Raw genomic sequence first — 5,320 nt, 5'->3', positions numbered from 1 at the left:
GGGTGGATGAGGGAGGGAGGGAGGTGCAGGGTGGATGAGGGAGGGAGGGGAGGTGCAGGGTGGATGAGGGAGGGAGGGAGGTGCAGGGTGGATGAGGGAGGGAGGGAGGTGCAGGGTGGATGAGGGAGGGAGGGAGGTGCAGGGTGGATGAGGGAGGGAGGGAGGTGCAGGGTGGATGAGGGAGGGAGGGAGGGAGGTGCAGGGTGGATGAGGGAGGGAGGGAGGTGCAGGGTGGATGAGGGAGGGAGGGAGGTGCAGGGTGGATGAGGGAGGGAGGGAGGTGCAGGGTGGATGAGGGAGGGAGGGAGGTGCAGGGTGGATGAGGGAGGGAGGGAGGTGCAGGGTGGATGAGGGAGGGAGGGAGGTGCAGGGTGGATGAGGGAGGGAGGGAGGTGCAGGGTGGATGAGGGAGGGAGGGAGGTGCAGGGTGGATGAGGGAGGGAGGGAGGTGCAGGGTGGATGAGGGAGGGAGGGAGGTGCAGGGTGGATGAGGGAGGGAGGGAGGTGCAGGGTGGATGAGGGAGGGAGGGAGGTGCAGGGTGGATGAGGGAGGGAGGGAGGTGCAGGGTGGATGAGGGAGGGAGGGAGGTGCAGGGTGGATGAGGGAGGGAGGGAGGTGCAGGGTGGATGAGGGAGGGAGGGAGGTGCAGGGTGGATGAGGGAGGGAGGGGGGAGGTGCAGGGTGGATGAGGGAGGGAGGTGCAGGGTGGATGAGGGAGGGAGGGAGGTGCAGGGTGGATGAGGGAGGGAGGTGCAGGGTGGATGAGGGAGGGAGGTGCAGGGTGGATGAGGGAGGGAGGTGCAGGGTGGATGAGGGAGGGAGGTGCAGGGTGGATGAGGGAGGGAGGGAGGTGCAGGGTGGATGAGGGAGGGAGGGAGTGAGGGTGGAGGGAGGGAGGGAGGTGGAGGGAGGGAGGGAGGTGGAGGGAGGGAGGGAGGTGGAGGGAGGGAGGGAGGTGGAGGGAGGGAGGGAGGTGGAGGGAGGGAGGGAGGTGCAGGGTGGATGAGGGAGGGAGGGAGGTGCAGGGTGGATGAGGGAGGGAGGGAGGTGCAGGGTGGATGAGGGAGGGAGGGAGGTGCAGGGTGGATGAGGGAGGGAGGAAGGTGCAGGGTGGATGAGGGAGGGAGGGAGGTGCAGGGTGGATGAGGGAGGGAGGGAGGGAGGGAGGGAGGGAGGGAGGGAGGTGCAGGGTGGATGAGGGAGGGAGGGAGGGAGGTGCAGGGTGGATGAGGGAGGGAGGGAGGTGCAGGGTGGATGAGGGAGGGAGGGAGGTGCAGGGTGGATGAGGGAGGGAGGGAGGGAGGGAGGTGCAGTGGGAGAGGGTGAGGGAGGGAGGGAGGGAGGTGCAGGCTGGATGAGGGAGGGAGGGAGGGAGGGAGGGAGGGAGGTGCAGTGGGTGAGGGTGAGGGAGGGAGGGAGGTGCAGTGGGAGAGGGTGAGGGAGGGAGGTGCAGGGTGGATGAGGGAGGGAGGGAGGTGCAGGGTGGATGAGGGAGGGAGGGAGGGAGGTGCAGGGTGGATGAGGGAGGGAGGGAGGTGCAGGGTGGATGAGGGAGGGAGGGAGGGTGGATGAGGGAGGGAGGGAGGGTGGATGAGGGAGGGAGGGAGGGAGGGTGGATGAGGGAGGGAGGGAGGGAGGGTGGATGAGGGAGGGAGGGAGGGAGGGTGGATGAGGGAGGGAGGGAGGGAGGGTGGATGAGGGAGGGAGGGAGGGTGGATGAGGGAGGGAGGGAGGGTGGATGAGGGAGGGAGGGAGGGAGGGTGGATGAGGGAGGGAGGGAGGGTGGATGAGGGAGGGAGGGAGGGTGGATGAGGGAGGGAGGGAGGGTGGATGAGGGAGGGAGGGAGGGTGGATGAGGGAGGGAGGGAGGGTGGATGAGGGAGGGAGGGAGGGTGGATGAGGGAGGGAGGGAGGGTGGATGAGGGAGGGAGGGAGGGTGGATGAGGGAGGGAGGGAGGGTGGATGAGGGAGGGAGGGAGGGTGGATGAGGGAGGGAGGGAGGGTGGATGAGGGAGGGAGGGAGGGTGGATGAGGGCGGGAGGGAGGGTGGATGAGGGAGGGAGGGAGGGTGGATGAGGGAGGGAGGGAGGGTGGATGAGGGAGGGAGGGTGGATGAGGGAGGGAGGGTGGATGAGGGAGGGAGGGAGGGTGGAGAGGGAGGGAGGGAGGGTGGATGAGGGAGGGAGGGAGGGTGGATGAGGGAGGGAGGTGCAGTGGGAGAGGGTGAGGGAGGGAGGGGGTGAGGGAGGGAGGGAGGGAGGGAGGTGGAGTGGGAGAGGGTGAGGGAGGGAGGGAGGGAGGTGCAGTGGGAGAGGGTGAGGGAGGGAGGGAGGTGCAGTGGGAGAGGGTGAGGGAGGGAGGGAGGTGCAGTGGGAGAGGGTGAGGGAGGGAGGGGGTGAGGGAGGGAGGGAGGTGCAGGGTGGATGAGGGAGGGAGGTGCAGTGGGAGAGGGTGAGGGAGGAGGGAGGGAGGTGCAGTGGGAGAGGGTGAGGGAGGGAGGGAGGTGCAGTGGGAGAGGGTGAGGGAGGGTGGGAGGTGCAGTGGGAGAGGGTGAGGGCGGGAGGGAGGTGCAGTGGGAGAGGGTGAGGGAGGGAGGGAGGTGGTGAGGGAGGGAGGTGGTGAGGGAGGGAGGTGGTGAGGGAGGGAGGTGGTGAGGGAGGGAGGTGGTGAGGGAGGGAGGTGGTGAGGGAGGGAGGTGGTGAGGGAGGGAGGGAGTTGGTGAGGGAGGGAGGGAGTTGGTGAGGGAGGGAGGGAGTTGGTGAGGGAGGGAGGGAGTTGGTGAGGGAGGGAGGGAGTTGGTGAGGGAGGGAGGGAGTTGGTGAGGGAGGGAGGGAGTTGGTGAGGGAGGGAGGGAGGTGGTGAGGGAGGGAGGGAGGTGGTGAGGGAGGGAGGGAGGTGGTGAGGGAGGGAGGGAGGTGGTGAGGGAGGGAGGGAGGTGGTGAGGGAGGGAGGGAGGTGGTGAGGGAGGGAGGGAGGGAGGTGGTGAGGGAGGGAGGGAGGTGGTGAGGGAGGGGAGGGAGGTGGTGAGGGAGGGAGGGAGGTGGTGAGGGAGGGAGGGAGGGAGGTGCAGTGGGAGGGGTGAGGGAGGGAGGGAGGTGCAGTGGGAGAGGGTGAGGGAGGGAGGGAGGTGCAGTGGGAGAGGGTGAGGGAGGGAGGGAGGTGCAGGGTGGATGAGGGAGGGAGGGAGGTGCAGGGTGGATGAGGGAGGGGAGGGAGGTGCAGGGTGGATGAGGGAGGGAGGGAGGTGCAGGGTGGATGAGGGAGGGAGGGAGGGAGGTGCAGGGTGGATGAGGAGGGAGGGAGGGAGGTGCAGGGTGGATGAGGGAGGGAGGGAGGGAGGTGCAGGGTGGATGAGGGAGGGAGGGAGGGAGGTGCAGGGTGGATGAGGGAGGGAGGGAGGTGCAGGGTGGATGAGGGAGGGAGGGAGGTGCAGGGTGGATGAGGGAGGGAGGGAGGTGCAGGGTGGATGAGGGAGGGAGGGAGGTGCAGGGTGGATGAGGGAGGGAGGGAGGTGCAGGGTGGATGAGGGAGGGAGGGAGGTGCAGGGTGGATGAGGGAGGGAGGGAGGTGCAGGGTGGATGAGGGAGGGAGGGAGGTGCAGGGTGGATGAGGGAGGGAGGGAGGTGCAGGGTGGATGAGGGAGGGAGGGAGGTGCAGGGTGGATGAGGGAGGGAGGGAGGTGCAGGGTGGATGAGGGAGGGAGGGAGGTGCAGGGTGGATGAGGGAGGGAGGGAGGTGCAGGGTGGATGAGGGAGGGAGGGAGGTGCAGGGTGGATGAGGGAGGGAGGGAGGTGCAGGGTGGATGAGGGAGGGAGGGAGGTGCAGGGTGGATGAGGGAGGGAGGGAGGTGCAGGGTGGATGAGGGAGGGAGGGAGGTGCAGGGTGGATGAGGGAGGGAGGGAGGTGCAGGGTGGATGAGGGAGGGAGGGGTGCAGGGTGGATGAGGGAGGGAGGTGCAGGGTGGATGAGGGAGGGAGGTGCAGGGTGGATGAGGGAGGGAGGTGCAGGGTGGATGAGGGAGGGAGGTGCAGGGTGGATGAGGGAGGGAGGGAGGTGCAGGGTGGATGAGGGAGGGAGGGAGGTGCAGGGTGGATGAGGGAGGGAGGGAGGTGCAGGGTGGATGAGGGAGGGAGGGAGGTGCAGGGTGGATGAGGGAGGGAGGGAGGTGCAGGGTGGATGAGGGAGGGAGGGAGGTGCAGGGTGGATGAGGGAGGGAGGGAGGTGCAGGGTGGATGAGGGAGGGAGGGAGGTGCAGGGTGGATGAGGGAGGGAGGGAGGTGCAGGGTGGATGAGGGAGGGAGGGAGGTGCAGGGTGGATGAGGGAGGGAGGGAGGTGCAGGGTGGATGAGGGAGGGAGGGAGGTGCAGGGTGGATGAGGGAGGGAGGGAGGGAGGTGCAGGGTGGATGAGGGAGGGAGGGAGGGAGGTGCAGGGTGGATGAGGGAGGGAGGGAGGGAGGTGCAGGGTGGATGAGGGAGGGAGGGAGGTGCAGGGTGGATGAGGGAGGGAGGGAGGTGCAGGGTGGATGAGGGAGGGAGGGAGGTGCAGGGTGGATGAGGGAGGGAGGGAGGTGCAGGGTGGATGAGGGAGGGAGGGAGGTGCAGGGTGGATGAGGGAGGGAGGGAGGTGCAGGGTGGATGAGGGAGGGAGGGAGGTGCAGGGTGGATGAGGGAGGGAGGGAGGTGCAGGGTGGATGAGGGAGGGAGGGAGGTGCAGGGTGGATGAGGGAGGGAGGGAGGTGCAGGGTGGATGAGGGAGGGAGGGAGGGAGGTGCAGGGTGGATGAGGGAGGGAGGGAGGTGCAGGGTGGATGAGGGAGGGAGGGAGGTGCAGGGTGGATGAGGGAGGGAGGGAGGTGCAGGGTGGATGAGGGAGGGAGGGAGGTGCAGGGTGGATGAGGGAGGGAGGGAGGTGCAGGGTGGATGAGGGAGGGAGGGAGGTGCAGGGTGGCTGAGGGAGGGAGGGAGGTGCAGGGTGGCTGAGGAGGGAGGGAGGTGCAGGGTGGCTGAGGGAGGGAGGGAGGTGCAGGGTGGATGAGGGAGGGAGGGAGGTGCAGGGTGGATGAGGGAGGGAGGGAGGTGCAGGGTGGATGAGGGAGGGAGGGAGGTGCAGGGTGGATGAGGGAGGGAGGTGCAGGGTGGATGAGGGAGGGAGGTGCAGGGTGGATGAGGGAGGGAGGTGCAGGGTGGATGAGGGAGGGAGGTGCAGGGTGGATGAGGGAGGGAGGTGCAGGGTGGATGAGGGAGGGAGGTGCAGGGTGGATGAGGGAGGGAGGTGCAGGGTGGATGAGGGAGGGAGGTGCAGGGTGGATGAGGGAGGGA

Source organism: Mustelus asterias, chromosome 3, assembly GCF_964213995.1.
Source record: "Mustelus asterias chromosome 3, sMusAst1.hap1.1, whole genome shotgun sequence".
In the NCBI taxonomy this organism is placed as follows: domain Eukaryota; kingdom Metazoa; phylum Chordata; class Chondrichthyes; order Carcharhiniformes; family Triakidae; genus Mustelus; species Mustelus asterias.
Note: the sequence above shows the minus strand (reverse complement) of the source record.